This window comes from Caretta caretta, chromosome 4, assembly GCF_965140235.1.
Source record: "Caretta caretta isolate rCarCar2 chromosome 4, rCarCar1.hap1, whole genome shotgun sequence".
Taxonomy (NCBI): domain Eukaryota; kingdom Metazoa; phylum Chordata; order Testudines; family Cheloniidae; genus Caretta; species Caretta caretta.
In genome coordinates, this window is record NC_134209.1 from 26,351,054 (window position 1) to 26,367,226 (window position 16,173).

The 16,173-nt window shown below is 43.4% G+C and overlaps 1 protein-coding gene and 1 long non-coding RNA gene across 3 annotated transcripts in view; one reads left to right on the forward strand and one right to left on the reverse strand.

Annotated features, from left to right (window-relative positions):
* The window catches only part of FGF5 (fibroblast growth factor 5), a 38,872-nt gene extending 37,864 nt beyond the window's left edge, over positions 1-1,008 (forward strand). For both annotated transcript variants that reach the window (XR_007356371.2, XR_012668018.1), the window contains one exon: positions 776-1,008. The gene's annotated coding sequence lies outside the window, so the exon portion shown is untranslated. The remainder of the gene's footprint in view (positions 1-775) is intronic.
* The window catches only part of LOC125635773 (uncharacterized), a 30,586-nt gene that overhangs the window by 11,390 nt on the left and 3,023 nt on the right, over positions 1-16,173 (reverse strand). The gene's annotated exons all lie outside the window — the stretch shown is intronic.

A 16,173-nucleotide genomic window follows, 5' to 3' on the forward strand; every position in this document is an offset into this window, starting at 1 on the left:
AAGAGGAAGAGGGGGCATGCTTGCGGCAGGATATTTCCAACACAGAGATTGATGTCACTGATGAGTTCATGAGCAAGCGTGACCTGTACCATACTGGTGCCACATGAGCAATCTGTTGATGACTAGGATAGGCAATAGGAGGAACTGCGGACGAGAATGACTGCGGTGGGTGGGCACAGGAGAGGACACCAACATAAAGTGGAAGTTGCCACAAGAAACAACAAAGGGAATTCTGCATGAAATTGCACTGACAGAGCGGGGCCATATGCAGGGTAGTGCAGCTACTTCCAGGGTTATGGGTATGAGAGTCCATTATTTCTATCAAAGTCACAATGGATGAAGGAGGCCTGGCAACCTCTCCAGTGCAGAGGAGGCCAGACTGTAAGTCAGAATTACAGTACATACCACACCAGAGAACACAGTGGATGTGTGTAAACACCACAGTTTAGTATTGCTGTGCGCAGTCACTTGAATAAGTGATGGGCACAAAGATGTCACTTCTCCCATGTGCTGTTTGAAGTTCTTGAAACTCAGCACCCACTGCAATCATATGCTAGTTCACTTATCAGGCCCACCTACTACCCTGCCCCTCTGAATTCTCCCCTGGCTTTTCCAGGACAGAGGTGTGAAAAGAAGTTTATGATCTCTGTGATACCACATGGCACTAAAGCTCAGGTTGAAGGGCCCACAGCTGCCAACAAGCTCCATGGGTCTGTTCCAGCTCCACAGGGTCCATGCTGTTCAGAGAGATTAATAATATTTTTCTCATACTTAGGACAAAGCCCTAGAAGAACAAAGCCCATCTCCTGATGGACCCCCAAGAGCAGTAGTGCTGAAAGAACAAGTAAAACAGAGGGCCCTAAGAAGGAATGTGGGAAACGTGGATCCATTTAAAAGAAAGTGATTTAAATCATTAATTTTAATCATTGTGTACATTAATAGGTGGGAGAGTCATTGATTTTAATATTGTTTTGCAGTTGTATTTTGCAGCTATGTCCCTCAAGAAAGATTGAGTCTCATTGGTTGGTAACCATTAAAACATGGTGATTAACAACTAAATATAGCCTTTGTGCTAAATTTGGTATTTCTTTTTGCTAACCAGGAGGTTACACTATACCTATCTATATCTATATCTATACCTATATCGAAACACATTTATTTAAGCAATTACGTAGCTTAACTTGCATTTATTCAGATTCTTAATTTTTACATTTATGTTAGAAAATGATGACAGGCGCTATTCTAGATGAGGATTAACTCTTTTACTTGTGGCTTGTGTCAAGCTCTATTTGGATAAAACTTTAAATTCAACTAAAATGCAAAAAGCTAGTATTTTTAATTTTTTTAACTAATTAAATGAAATGACCTTAAATATTTTGTACCTAAGGCGAAAAAGCATATCAAAAATGTATCAAAACATGTTTTGCATTTAAAACTAACTGAATGACTATAGAAAAGAAGTATTATCTGTAGTCAGTGAATTGAACTGATTGTTCCTGGTCATGATGCTCTTCAAGATTTTAGAATTAGTAGATCTCATCCCCTCACACCTAGTTTTTATTCATAGACTGGAAGAGGAAAACAAGCCTTCTTGCTTTTGTAACTCTCCATTGGTTTCTTAACTTTGAATCTACTAGTCATTGAGCTGAACTAGTTGAATAAATTGAAATGGAGAAAATATTCTCTCTGCACCTAAAGAAGAAATGACTGCTGTCAATGGCTGGTTTAGCACTTCAATAAACTCTGGTTCCAGCTGGTTAGCCAGTGGCTTCCACCACTTCAGTGATTTTGCTTTCTTTAAAATTTGGCAGCAAATTTTAAATTTAAATTTAATTTAAATTTTATTTTATTTTTAAAATTAACTTGAATCATTTTAATGGAACATAGCAAATTTGGGCCTTAACACAGATTGCCATAATTTCACATTTAATTTTAAATAGGTTTGTTTTTAAAAATAAATAAATAAACCTCTATTGAATTGAAATAAAAAATCTGAGTTTTTAATAAAAAAAGATATATTTTTATCCACCCTGAAGGCAGGGACCGCAGCTAACTTTGGACCATCTCTTCCAGCCTCCTCAGCACTGGGTGGTCCAGACAGACAGACAGACCTTCTGCACAGCAGTCCTGCCCAGTGAGCCTCTGTCTCCTGCATCTGTATCAGATGAGGGCAACTGGGACTAAGTACCACCCAGGAAGAGAGAATTCATGGAGATCCTAGTTACTCCAGATGAGTCCACGGTGCAGAAATTAACACAATTGCATATGTGCTCATATAGTTGCTGGAGTGCCTGGGTAGTTCCAACAGTGTGACCAGTGTAAGCTGTGCTGAGCTGAGCAGAGTGAGGCTATTTCTGCTCTACATGAGAAGCAGGACAGCCAGACTGCAGTTCTGACTAGAAGAGCAGATGCAGTCCTGCTAATGGCTACTCTGTAGCCATCACCGTGCAGTCACAGGTGAAAACAAAGTTCCTTGAAAAAGATGAAGATCATCCAGCCTTCCTCTCAGGAAGAAAGTCCTTTAGATGAGTTGAGATGAGTTGCTGGCAGTTCAGGGGATGAGGTGGGATGCAAACTGGGATGGGAAACGAGAGGGAGATTTGAGCGGAACTGATCTGAACAGTATGGGTCTTTTTTCAAAGTCTCTTTCTTGGAACCCAAAAAGGGGAAAAAGTGAACATCATAGTTCCTCTCCCTCATGATATTGTCCACCAGTTAGGTCTAATATCCATCACACCACTATTGGTCTATTAACTTCCAAATCTTCTGTCTTTACCAAGCATAATTTCAACAGTCCTTAGATGATATCAATGTGGCCTTTTGGGGTTAGACTAATCCAGCTTCTTTGTCTGGCTCTTTTGTACTTGTTACAACATTCCACGCCGTAAACCACTTGACCTATTTTCATGGTTATACTGTAACAGCTTGTGAACTTCTCCATACTTTTTACATTTTCGCCCACAATAAGGGTACAATTTGTAGCCCCAATAATCAAAATAGTGGGGATCCATTTCCCCCTCATTGCCCAGGAAGGGGGAAGAAGGGATTTTGCTTGAAGTTCTCAGGCTTTCATCTACCTTTCTAAGCTTTGCCATCTGAATGGGAATTATTTAAGTCTGAATGGCATCTTCCTGCTAGTAGGATCCCTGAGCACTCTACGCGCTGTCTGCAAACTGTGGGCCAGATTGTGCCTTTGAGGCACAAGCCCACGCTGGTGGTGGTGTGGAGCAGCTCTGTCTTACTCAGAGCTCCAGGAGACATGGTGCCTTAAGCAGACAGAATTCCCCATTCCTGCCCCGGCTTTCCCCTGTGTGTCTGGCCAGCTCTGCTGGCCTGTGAGAGGGGACAGGAGGCAGGGCCCTGGCCAGGGAGTGCTAGGATGGAGCTCAGGAAAGTGCAGGGACTACATTATGCCTTGCTCGACGTGTGGTGGGAGTTCAAAGCGGGAAGTCACACTCCTCTATCCCTTGCACACCCATGCAAGAATAAGCACACTCTGGCCTGGTGTATGGGAATACAGCCATCTCCAGGGTGGAACATGGCAGCACTGGTGAGAGAACACAGCAATGCTACCTAGTAGTGTAGCACACAAAGAATTCTTTAATTCTTCGTGTGCTACACTACTAGGGGGAATTTCATTGGGCAAAATGTACTGGAATTGCCCAAACTGGAATCAGGACCTACGTTTGCAAACAGTGTCATGGACTCCCGAGTGATCCCAGGAGGCGGCACCTCAGCTTTATGGATCTTTCAAAAAAAATTGTATTTATGGCTGCATGGTGCCTTAGTGCCTCCTGAGATGATGGCACATCTACCCCCAGGAAAAGTGCTTTTCTGGGTTAAGTCACATTTATATAATAAGGAAACAGATGTAAGTGCTCAATTTAAATAGCAGTATACAATGGAAGAGGTGTTAACAGATCTGGCAGGTGTTAGGACTAAAGCTACTTTACAGTTCCTCTTGTGCAATGTTCCTGTGGAATATACGAGCAGAAAGAGGACTGGGATGTGCAGAGAGGGAAGGCTAATGGTGAAAGAAGGGCTGGATTTTAGGACTGGGTACAAGCACCAAAACACTGGCATTTCAGGGACTCCGCCGGTGTTGATGCACCTGTGCCTTAGTGAGGCATGGTATCAGCATTGGGGCCTCACAGACTCCCTGTGCCAAGGCACTGGTGCACCAAAGACACTCTGGTGCTGGTGCTTTGGCTACTCCCTAATCTCCTATCCCAACATCTCTAACCCTAATCCTAAACTGGTTTAGCCACCATCCCAGCTTCCCCACCCCTGAAGAATCCATTCCTAGACATCAAGTGGGGCCTGGCGGACTTGTGTGAAAGATGTTCTGGGGCAGGAAATGGATGAGGTCTGTTAAATCTAGAACAGGCTGCAGCTCCACTCTGATGAACGACCTGTGGTTCATGAGAAGAGAACAGATGTCTGATGAACCATGAAAGGCTCATCAAAAGTGATCCCCAGCTTCACAAACTACAGGAGAGTCATCAGACCACAGATCCTCATTGACGAGCTTCCTACAGTCTACGGGACTTCAGCCTTTGTGTGAGGAACTATAGTTGGTTAATCAGACTAAACTGCTATCTACTCCACTTCTGACATTCCTGTCCAACTCCATCCACCATCACGACATACTGAGGGGGTCACAGGGCCACATGGGCCTTTGTGAAGGTAGATCTAGGGTTCCAGATTGTATTTTCCAGCTCAAGTCTATGCCCTACCTCATTCCCATTTAGATACAAATTTTCCAGGTTGGCTGCATATAGCTAGTGGCCTAGGTCGAGATTCACATAGGTACTTGGGCATCTAAACCTCAGTTTTGGCTTCACTGGAATCCACAAAACTTCCACTGAACCCAAAACTTACTTGGTGCCTAAGTATTCAGGGTACATGTCCTCTTGGTGCCTCAGTTTCTGCCTGTGGGCATGCAAACTGCAGCCCCCACCAGGCCTCCGGGTGCCTATCTAGCTCCCACCAAATACCCATGGACCAGGGCATTCTGTCACCTGAGTCCTGTGCAGGGCCCAAGCTGGTAGGAGGCCTCTGAGCATGCCTGCCAGATGAGGCCAAAATCTGGCCACTACCGAAGGAGGGGGTGGTGCCAATGCCCTCCTGAAGACTTTTAGCTCAGTGGTTAAAGCACGTATTTGCAATGAGGGATACCCACTGCCAGAGGGGGAGAAAGGATCTGAACTCTCCTCAGAGAGCACTCTAACTACTGAGCTATGGGATTTTGCAATGTAAGGCGCCCTCTATCTCTCCCATTGAAGCTGTTCTACTGTGGCTAAATAACAAAACAGTGATTGGAGCGGGAGAACTGGACCTTATGGTCCCCATCACTGTAGTATCTATCTTAAATGACTCCAATGTTTACAGATTTACCCTCATACTGTCCTTGTGAGGTTGGCAAATCAGTAGCTGAGGCACACAGGAATTAAGCCCCAGATCCTCAAAGGGAACTCCCCTTTAAATCAATGGGAGTTAGGTGTCTAAATACCTTTGAGGATCTTAGCCTGGAACCTGCCCAAAGTCACATAGTAAGTTTGTGCAGAGCTAGGAATTTAACTCCTATCTCCTGAAACCCAAGTCCAGTGCCTTTGCCCCCAGACCATCCTCCTTCCCATGGCCTCAATGTGCAAATAGAAGTCGTAATATTTAGTGGGTCTGTGATTGGGTAGTCATGTCCCTTAAGAGGCTACCTGTTTGTGCGGTGTTAGTTCACCGGTTTTGTTTTGGGAGGGGGAATGGGTGTGTATGTGCTTCTACCCTCTTCCCTCGGGTTAGTTTATAGGTTTGGGTGATTACAGCCCCAACTACGCACACCTGAGAAACAAGTATTGTTATCAAGGGCCAGCGATGGTTGCAGCAGGTTAGCCTGTTAAGGCAACAGGAAATAGTATAAATGGGATATGGAGTAAAACAGAAAGTCAGTAAGGAGAGGGGGATTAATCAATAAGTGCTGATTTAGCTAGTCAAGCTGCTAATACTGATAGCGATAGTTTCTGGGATGTATGTTTGTTGGCTGGTTGTTATGGTTCTGCCCGCCCCTTTCTATGTTACGGATTGTTCCACTTGGTAACGGACCTTTAGTTTTCTTTACCTGACATGCACCAATGTAATTAGCCAGCTGATCGGTTCAAATTGGAAGGAAGAAATGCTGCGATGTTATTTTAAGCTACACCCAAAAACTGTTGCAAGGACTGGAGCTTCCACCATTCCCCTAGTGAGCTGTGCCTCCCTTGCATTTGCAGGTATTGCATCCCTTATAGTTCAAAAACCCAATAATGTTGTGAGATGTTATCAAGCTTAAATATCAATTACAGAACAGACAGTCGCACACTGGGATTATGAAACTGAGTGTTCGTTTCTCTGCAAAAGGCTACATCTCCTTGCAAAGAGGAAAATGTTCTGAGTTTAGTATTCCGGGAAAGTGTTTATTGGGGGAAAAAACGGGTACTAGGGCAATGTAGCAAATAGTATCTTGTTTCACTCTAAAGTCTGATAGCAGCTTTAGCCAACGTTTTAGGGAAGAATATAGCACTCATCACACACAGTATTCTAAACACTGCAGCTTGTATAAAGAGTAACTCTGGATAAGGCTGAAGACTTTATTTGCCTGATACTTTATTTTATGTTCAAGAGGTTCAGAATTAGTATAAATGTCTTTTAATTATGTAAAGAAATGTCTCTGTAACGGAGCTGGGATCTGTGCTCCGTCATCATCTGCAGCTCTCCTTCCTTCCTAGCCTCTGTTATGGATGTCTGTAGGCAAAGGAAACCTCAGGGCACATACAGCAATGAAGGTATCTCTCCTTATGATTGAGAACCTGGGTGTTATTGGAGGGGCGGGGGTCTCCCTCAGAGTGGAGGAGCTCATGGCACAGGACTAATGTTGTCTCTTGCCAGCAGAATGGAGTTAAAGGTGTTAATGTGCCCCTGCATAAGGAAAATGGTTATCGTTAAAAAACCTCAACCTCCTCTTTTAATGTAGAAAAATGCCAAGTGCTTGTGTTGCCCATGTTAGACCTGGGGTCTAGAGGCTTGACTGGGAATCCAACCCTGCTCTCTTGTATGTTAATAATACAGACTGCCTCCTATAAAACCCCCAAAGAAAGTCACATACTCTTTAATTTCTTATTGTTCATGTTAAATTACTTCTGGGCACACTGGGAAGGATTATAGTAAACTTTTGCCAGATTTATCTGGGAAAAGCAGAATAGTGTTGACTTTACTACTAATTAATTTACTACTAATGATTCCCAGTTCTAAGCTTGATGTAAAATTTGTTGCCTTATGAATTAATCTTACTTCTGGTCCTCTGAGAACCTCACCTTAAGTGCTGTAATTAAAGACTGGGTTATTATGACTGAGCGTCTGTGAGCTCAAGGAAAATCTGGAGCAAGTGGCTACGTTCCACTATTAATTTGAAAACAGCCTCTTTAATCCCTTTCTAAATCAGGATCATGTAGATATGGTAGAGACCCTGGGGGGAAAATGCAACTAGTTTGGTGATTGATCTTTCACTAGTTTGAGAATTTAGAAGTTTGTTTGAAGCTTCAGGATCCCTGAAATGGTGGTAAAATCTCAGGAACAAAGTAATTGTGTTTACATGTATGAACCACTGGCTAGTCAGCAGTTTGCAGTTCAACATTTTCATGGACTTGCAAGCAGTGAAGTTAGTTTTTAACACACCAGTATTGTTTGCTTTTTTTAAAAAAAAAATATACCGGATTTTTTTTCTAATCAAACTTAGTTTATTTATATGATTCTGTTATGTTCTATTTAGGATTGCTCAAGAAATTCTTAAGTAGTGCACATATCACGTTATCCACAGGAGGTCCTGCCAACTGTTCTCTGAATGCACAGCAAATAGTCTGAGAACTGCCAGGAAAACACTTATTGACCGTTGTGAGTGTTGCCACTTCAATGAAAAGTGGGGAATCTTCTACGTGGTCTAGTTACAAATGTCCCAAGAGATAAGGAACATTGTGGTGGCTGGGAAAGAGTGTAGGGTATTAATTTGCAAAGCAGAAAAAGAAAAGTTTCAGTGCTTGATGTCAAGTTTGGTCCCATACAAATGGTTGGGATATTACTCTTAATTTTATGAAACCAACCTTTTTAAGAGTGGTGTATTGAATATTTTGAGCTGTTTTAGAAATTATTGTATTAAAATGACAGAAGAAAAGACACAAGGAGCAGACTTTAAACCCCAAAGTATAAACTACTGTGTTTTTTGTGTATTTATTTGGGTGAAACATCTAATTATTAGTTGTATTATGCTAGCAGTCAAGAGGCCCCAACTGTGATCAGGGAACTGCTGCGATAGGTGCTGTACATATACAAGGCAAGAGACCATTCCTATCCTAAAGCATTTACTGTATAAATAGATGCTACTACTTTCTTCTACCCTTTGTCTTATCCGCATTTTACTGATGGGAACTGAGGCACAGATTAAGAGACTTGGCCACGGTCTCAGAGGAAGTCTGTGGCAGAGCCAGGATATAGGATTGCCATCTCTGAGGTCCAAAAAACCCAGGACATCTGGGATGATCCTGATAGCATAAAACTAGATAGGTGGCAGTGTGCACTGAGCACCCTTACAGATTTCCTGGAACAACTACCTCATGCAAAGGGACAATCCTGGGAAAATCTGGACTGGTGGCCAATGCCTGCTTTCTGAATTGCAATCCAAGTTCCTCAAACACAGAATATCCTTTCTTTCTGTTTACTTAAATTTTCTCTCTGGAACTTTCACAATAGACATTCAACCTCCAAAATTTTGACAGTACCCTTATCTCTATAAAGAAAAATGCCATGTAAATAATCTAAAAAATACATTTAAAAATTTCACAATGACTGTAAACCAAAACAATATTAGCTGGCTATAGACTCTGTCACTGACAGGTACTTGGCATGCAGAATTATATTACACATAATGAAATTTCTAAAATATAGCAATAAAGCCAAGAAAACTGACCACAAGTCAAAGTTGCAGCGTTTGAACCCGGATCCTGAGAGGTTCTGAAATCGTTCCAATTTGCTGGTGCTCGGGACCCCGCAGGACTGAAGGCCTAAAGCCTCAATCCTGCAGCTAATTCCATATAGATGAACTTCAGGTCTTTAATTTGGGATAAATATTAAAACATATGCAGAGATAGTAAATGGCTCATTTGCTTGTAAATGAGAACTGCTGATTGCTGAGTACTCTTAAAAATCAGGTGCCTTAAGTGACCAAATATGGATTTAGCCCCAAGAGTGAAATCCTGGTCTCGTTGAAATCAATTGGAGTTTTGCCCCTAGGTCTGAAAACATTGGCCACACTGTACGTATGGTAAGTGACTGCAATAATATATGTTGTACACATCATAGTATTTTTGGGGAGCTTCATAGGTATTTTCTCTCTGCCATGGGTGTTAGTTATTTTTCTTTCAAAATACAAGAAATACTCCAGTCCCATTCTCTGATGTGTATTTGTTACTCAACTACATTAAGATGTAAAGCTGTATTTGGCCACCCATTTGAAGCAAGTAAGGGCTTGTGGTGGTGGTTTTTAGCCAGGAAGGTAGAATAACATTATTTTTAATAGCATCATGGTAACTGATTGTGCGCCTGAGCAGCTCATTATGATAGTTTTTACTGCAGGCTCTATCGTAAAGGGAGCCAGTCCAAAACTACGAAGTTTTGGGTTTAGTCCATCAGTTATCAACTCATTATGGGCCCAAGGTGAACTATGCAGGTGGAAAGGTCACAAGAAGTGATGTGAAATGGAGCTGGAATTCTTCAGAGCTTTTTTTCTTCAAACAGATGTATAAAATGAACCCTTTCTTGGGCATTCCTGTGTCCATAATTTTGGGACAAATGTTCTACTTTTAAAAAATCCAGTCTAAGCATAAGTAATGTTTTACCTCAACTTACAGCAGTTATATTTTCAGACCAAACTATTGGAATGCTGAAGAGTAGGATATATATCATTAAGTGGCATTTGACTTTTTGTATCTTCCTTGCCCCCAAACTTTCTGCTTGTAAATCTAAAAACTGTGCTAATCGAATGAAGTCTGCAAGAACCTCTTTCCACAGTGTTAGGAAACCAGTGGTGGGAGAAACATCTAATGAGCTTCTTTATTACCTTCCATTCTGTCATTTTCAGCCTGGCCTTTTTCAGATATAAAATATCAAAAGTCCCAAACAGATGGAGTGACAATAGGAAATCTGAGAGAGGGAGAGACTGCACATCTGTTACAATTCAACTGTAACTACACTGATAGAAAAAGGTAATACACATGTTAATAAAAAATACAAAATTAAGCATTCAAACTCCCTCTTTGCAATATAAAGCTAGTATTTTATCCAACCACTGACACTTTTCAATTAATATCCATGAGAATGTAGAGTTCGTGTTACAGGCTGCGCAAAATCTAATCTGTTAATGCCTCCTGAACTCAATGTCTCTTATCTTGAATTTCTCATTCAACTTTTACTCAGGTAAATGCTCATTGAAATTGGTAGGAGTTTGTATAAATAAGGCCTTCAGGGCTTGGCCTAAAGGGAATCTTGTGTGCTCAGCATCTCTTGTGATTTGACATACTGTTTAGGCATTTTAGGAAAAATAACACAAAGTAAATGTAATGGCTACGGTGGGTAAACAAGCCCAGGACCCAATTCTGCAACCCCCTTAGAAATAATTTGTGACTTAAAGGAGAGCACAGATGTGCATGGAATATGGGATTGGGCCCAAAGCTTTCATACCAAGAACTGCATGCAAGCAACGCTCATGCAAACTCTGTTTTACTTACAGTGAGGTTTGCTCCTTCAGGTGTGAAGGTTCTTCCTGTGTTTAGTAAGATTTGTGATTAAACGCTGAGCTGACCTAATAACTCCACTGTGTAAAAACAGAGTAGGGGCTTCAGGATATCACTTACTTAATTGGAGTTGTGGGCTTTCAACACTCCTCATGATTCCCTGATGTTACTACTGGTAGAGTCCTAGTAAAAATAGGAAAAGGGCCATTCAAAGGGTGCACTTTATGGGCTATATCCAAGGCCCAGGTAGTCCTCTAACTGATTTTAATAGGAGCTGGATTGTGCTTTATGTCCTCGGTTTTTCAACAGTGAAACAATACCATTCTTCAGAGATGGAGACTCTGGACACTGGGAAGTTCATCACTAAGGTTACACTTATAAGTGGGGAAGGGATAGCTCAGTGGTTTGAGCATTGGCCTGCTAAACCCAAGATTGTGAGCTCAATCCTTGAGGGGACCATTGAGGGATCTGCGGCAAAAATTGGGGATTGATCCTGCTTTGAGCAGGGGGTTGGACGAGATGACCTCCTGAGGTCCCTTCCAACCCTGAGATTCTATGATTCTAAAGCAAACTCACAGCTCTATTTTACAAGCTATTTCAGATTTAAAATTGACACAATAAATTCTGTGTTGAAACCATTCCTTGCTGCAACACAACTGGGTTAAGTTGAATGTTGCAAATGTCTTATTGCATTCTACCCAATTAGTTTGTAAGCTGATATTTTGCGGTATTTGTCACATTAGCAAACCTATCAATGCATTGTTGGTTTCCAGATAAAGCAACCATTGCTGTACTGCCCAGGATACAGAAATAAGCCATTAGAGACCCTAAGGAAGGAGAATATATACACACTTGAGGGCTGATTCACTATTGCTCTATGGCCTGCTTGCACTAGTATAGGGGATCTCTGCACTGCCCCTGCAGAAGCCAAGGTGCAGGGGCAGTATACCGAGGTGAGCTGTGGATCAAATCAGGATTTGGCTGGAGGAAGGAGAGGGTAAAGAGTAGAGGGTGGATGGCCAAGGAAGTGTTTTGACCTGGCAATTCTCTCTCCTGCAAGCTTTGAAGGACTGCCTTAGGCTGCATGAAATCCAACCATTGTTTGTCCCTGCATCAGCCCTAGGAACCAGGCTGGGACAAACTTCCCTTAGGTCCTGATCCGAAGCCTAGTCTTTCTATTGACTGCAGTGGACTTTGGCTCATGCCCTTAGGAGGCCATTCTTACTACTTTTATTCACGTGTATATCCTACTGACGTCAATGGGATTATTCGCAGAATTAGGTGTTATTCATGGGAAAGGATTGCAGAATCCAGCCCGTCTAATTTGAAAATAAGAAAAAACTTTGGTCATGGTCACATTTCATCTTGAAGACTTCCCATTTCATCGGGCAGTGTCTGGATAAGACCCTGTCTTCCTAAAATTTCTCATTCTTGCTGCTTCTCGCAGCCAGCCATCTTCTAACTACTGTCATCTGACTCTGCTCAGAGCAAGACTGGGTGACGTGGTTGTTAAAACACCAGTGGCTGCTGGCCATCTGTCTACACCAGCGGAACAGGTTGTTAAATAGTGGAAAAATTTATAAAATAACTGCTGTGTAGATAAGTCCAGAGAATGAGGGGGGCTGGCCATACCAGAGGCAGATGAGTTTTGAGACTGCACCTTGCATAGATTACAGGGATGTAAGGCAAAAGTCATGAAGCTCAGAGAAGCCTGGGTAGGATCCACAAAGGCACTTAAGCACCTAAACCCCAGCTTTAGTTCCATTGCAACTCACAAAACTCATGCTAAACCCTATAGGGACCTAAGTTTTTCAGAGTAAAAATTTCCTAGGTGCCTATCCTGCCTCCAGGCATGCTTGTTGTTGCCTCCCTCTTTAGTCCAGTGATTAGGGCATCCACCTAGAAAGTGGGAGATGCAGGCTCCAGTCCCCCTGCTCCAATCACTTTTTCATTATTTATCCACAGTGCAACAGCTTCAATATGAAGGAGCTGTGTGATGGTTCTTGGGATACCCAGGACTGAGTCACCTTGTTACCCCCTGCCTGTAGGGAGACAGTGTCTTGCCTGTGGGAGCTGGGTGTTCCCTCGCTTCCCTCTCCCAACCTTTCAGCCACACAAGCACTGCCCTCTTGGTTATGGCACCTCTGCCTATGCCTTTCAGGTTAACAAGAGGTGTACCTGAGTCCCCTTGAAATGTTCCTCTGTTATATCCAGCCACAGACACTAGCTACTCTGAGATCCCTGATCCTCTGCTTACAAAAGAGCAGTGTACCCCAGTTTACTAGTTCTACCTTAAGTCACCACCACTGTATAACGCACAGCATGTATAAAACAAAAGGAGGTTTAGTTAAGAAAGGGTAGAGGTTTCAGCAGAAACTAGAGTGATGGAAACAAATGGTTACAATACAGAACAAAATAATAAAATGAGAAATAGGGTCTACCCTTATTAATAGCTACCTTTCCTATCTAATAAAGTAGATTTAACAGTTCCGTCTATTGCAGAGCTGGCCGGTTTCCCAGGAACCGGGATCCAGTCTTTCACGAAACATTCCCGGCTCAAGGAGATGTCTCCTCTGTGAATGGATGCAGTGTGTCTTTCTCCACCCTGTGATATACTGAATGTCTTTTTTCTTTATTCACAGACAAGGCAACCCCCTGTCTTTTCCTTTTTTACCTCCAACTGGTTTTGATTGTTTATAATTTGGCTTTAATGGTTTTTCATTGACTTTTCTATGTTGTTACAAGGGCAGACAATTGAGCAATAAACTATATAATTCACTAGCCGAGGAGGGGTGACACATACCTCTTGCTTGAATGGGCCAGACTACTGGTGACTCAGTATCCATCCAAGACCATAAGGCATATTTCCTATTGTATAGGGAGTCTCTGCAGTGAACTCAGCTTTGTGGATTACACTGTTGTTCCTGTGATTTTTCTAGATGCCTGAAAGTTAGGCACCATGACACTCAGCATTGCAATGCCTAAGACTTTCCATTTCTGTTGCCATCTTTGAGAGAGACTTCTAATTTATTAAAGGGTGTGTTATTTGTAGCACATGTAATATGCTTCCCTGTCTCTGTGAACCCTTCCTTGTCCTCTTGTCAAGATTGGAATGTCTGCGGCTTGGGAAGAATTCCAAATCTCAGGTTTTAAAAATTGTAGACCAAAACCAAGAATACATGTTCAAAGGAAAGCTTTGTCTGACAGTGACAGAGATCCTACAATGGGAACAGACAGTTCACTAGCACTTTAGAGCTCATTAATTCCTTTTCTGCTAGCTTTCTGTGGGTATTCTAGACTTCCATGGGCTTCTTTTCTGCGCAAAGGCTTGCAGCATTCTACACTAATGGTAAGAAAAAGATCCAAGTACAGGTCATGGCAGATAACACTCAGCATACTCTTCCAGACATTCAGTGAGTAGTGCAAGAATCTTTTTATTTATATCCTTTCCATTTTTCTTTTCAAGGAAGACTTAATCAGGTTGCCAATCACATTTGTTCCTTAAAGGATATGTTGGAGAAATAAATGGCAACTCTACTCATTAGGCAGGGCTTCCTGAGGTTTTAAAACTCGATTGTAGTGATTACATTGCAGAAATGCCTGAAACCTGCTGAATACTAGTGCCTAAATAGTAAAGAATGTGTAAGGGGACTGTTGCTCCCTTACTAACATTCAGTGGGGGTGTCTTAGTTGCTAGCTCCCAGTACTAAAAAGGGGGAAGGGTCGATGGGGAATCAGGACCCTGAGACTGACAGCCCCCAGGAACAATGGGGAAAGGCCAATACTCCAGGTCAGCCTGAATGACAGGGCAGGCACGCTAATCAGGGAGTCAGGAGGCCAGGGAGGTCCCGTCCTCCATGTGATCTGGAATTGCCTGGGTCAGACAGAGTGGGCCTGAGCTAAGGAGGAAGCAGGGGCCTGAGTTGAGGTGGGGAGCAGAGCTGTGCGAGATCCAGAGGGGCCAGAAAAGCATCCCAGAGAGAGCAGACCCTGTCCTGGGAGCAGAGCTGCAGTCCCAAAGCCAGAGCCACAGCCAGAGAGAGCAGATTTGCCCTGGGAGGAGAGCTGCAGCAGCCAGAGGGGCCAGAAAAGCAGCCCAGGAAGCAGGTCAGTGCTGGGAGCAGTCACAGAAGCAGCCTGCAGAGCAGACCTGTCCTGGGAGCAGAGCTGCGGCAACCAGAGGCAGAGGGGCCAAGGAAGCAGCCCAGGGAGCTGGAAGCAGAGCAGCAGCAGCAGTGCTGAGACAGAGTGGTGGAGCTGGAGCTGGAGCAGTCTGGAGCTGGGTGCGGTGAGCAGCTGGGAAGAGCGAGGGGGACCCTGGGCAGCAGGCCCAGCACAGGGAGACGCCTCAGCCAAGAGGCTCTGCAGGCCAGGCTTGGATCGTAACCCCGACAGGGCAGGGGCGACACTGGGAAGAAGGGTCCTACCACTTAGAGCCTGAGAGCGTGTGGCCACCACCAGAGCGAGTGTCCAACCCACAGCATCCCTACAGCACAGCCAGGGCCTGAGAAGAAGACCTGGGACTTACAAGGAACAGACTGTGAAGTGCCCTGACATTCCAGAGACACTGTTTGTGATGTTCCCTGCCACAGAGCGGGTTGATGTGTTTCCTTTAACCTTTCCCATTATTCCTTATTCTTTTTAAAATTAATTGTTGATTAAATAACTTGCATTTGCTTTAGCTTGTATGTAATGGTCAGTGGGTCAGAGAAGTGCCCAGTGCAGAGAGAGTACCCTGGAGTTGGGACACCCTAGCCCCTGTCCTAGGTGACCACAGCAGGGTTGGGGGTCGAGCCCTCCAGGAATCCTGGGCGCAGACTTGTTGGGGTTACGAGGACTCTGCCAGACAGGAGAGTGGAAGGGGAGTCCTCAAGGGCAGGGAGGCCACTGGGTAAAGGAAGTGGGAGCGAGGACTCAGATCCTTTCGCTAGCCCACTTCACCGGGGTAGTGCAGAAGCCAGGAAAGTTCCCCACAATAGCGGGACTATTCCCCCGCTTACAAAAGCAACCTTTTTTCCCCATAAAGGAACAGTTCCATCCACAGTTTCTTTCACTGCCAGGAATTAAAATTTCTGACAAATTACTTTACAAATTCATGTGAAGCATCTCTTCTTACACGTAAAGACCCTCCCCTCCGATTTCTACTTCACACTTTAATAGCACCTTTTGCGTCAGACCCTTGGCTGGTGTAAATCAATATAGGTCCACTGAAGCTGGTTGAGGACCAAACTGTACTTTCAGTGATCAACCAACAGGAATTCTTACAACACTCTGAAATTAGGCTAGTATTACCTCTTTATTTTTTTTTTTACAAAAGTCCTCTGAGTTGCAGAGGGTGTAAGTGACTTATTTAAGGCAC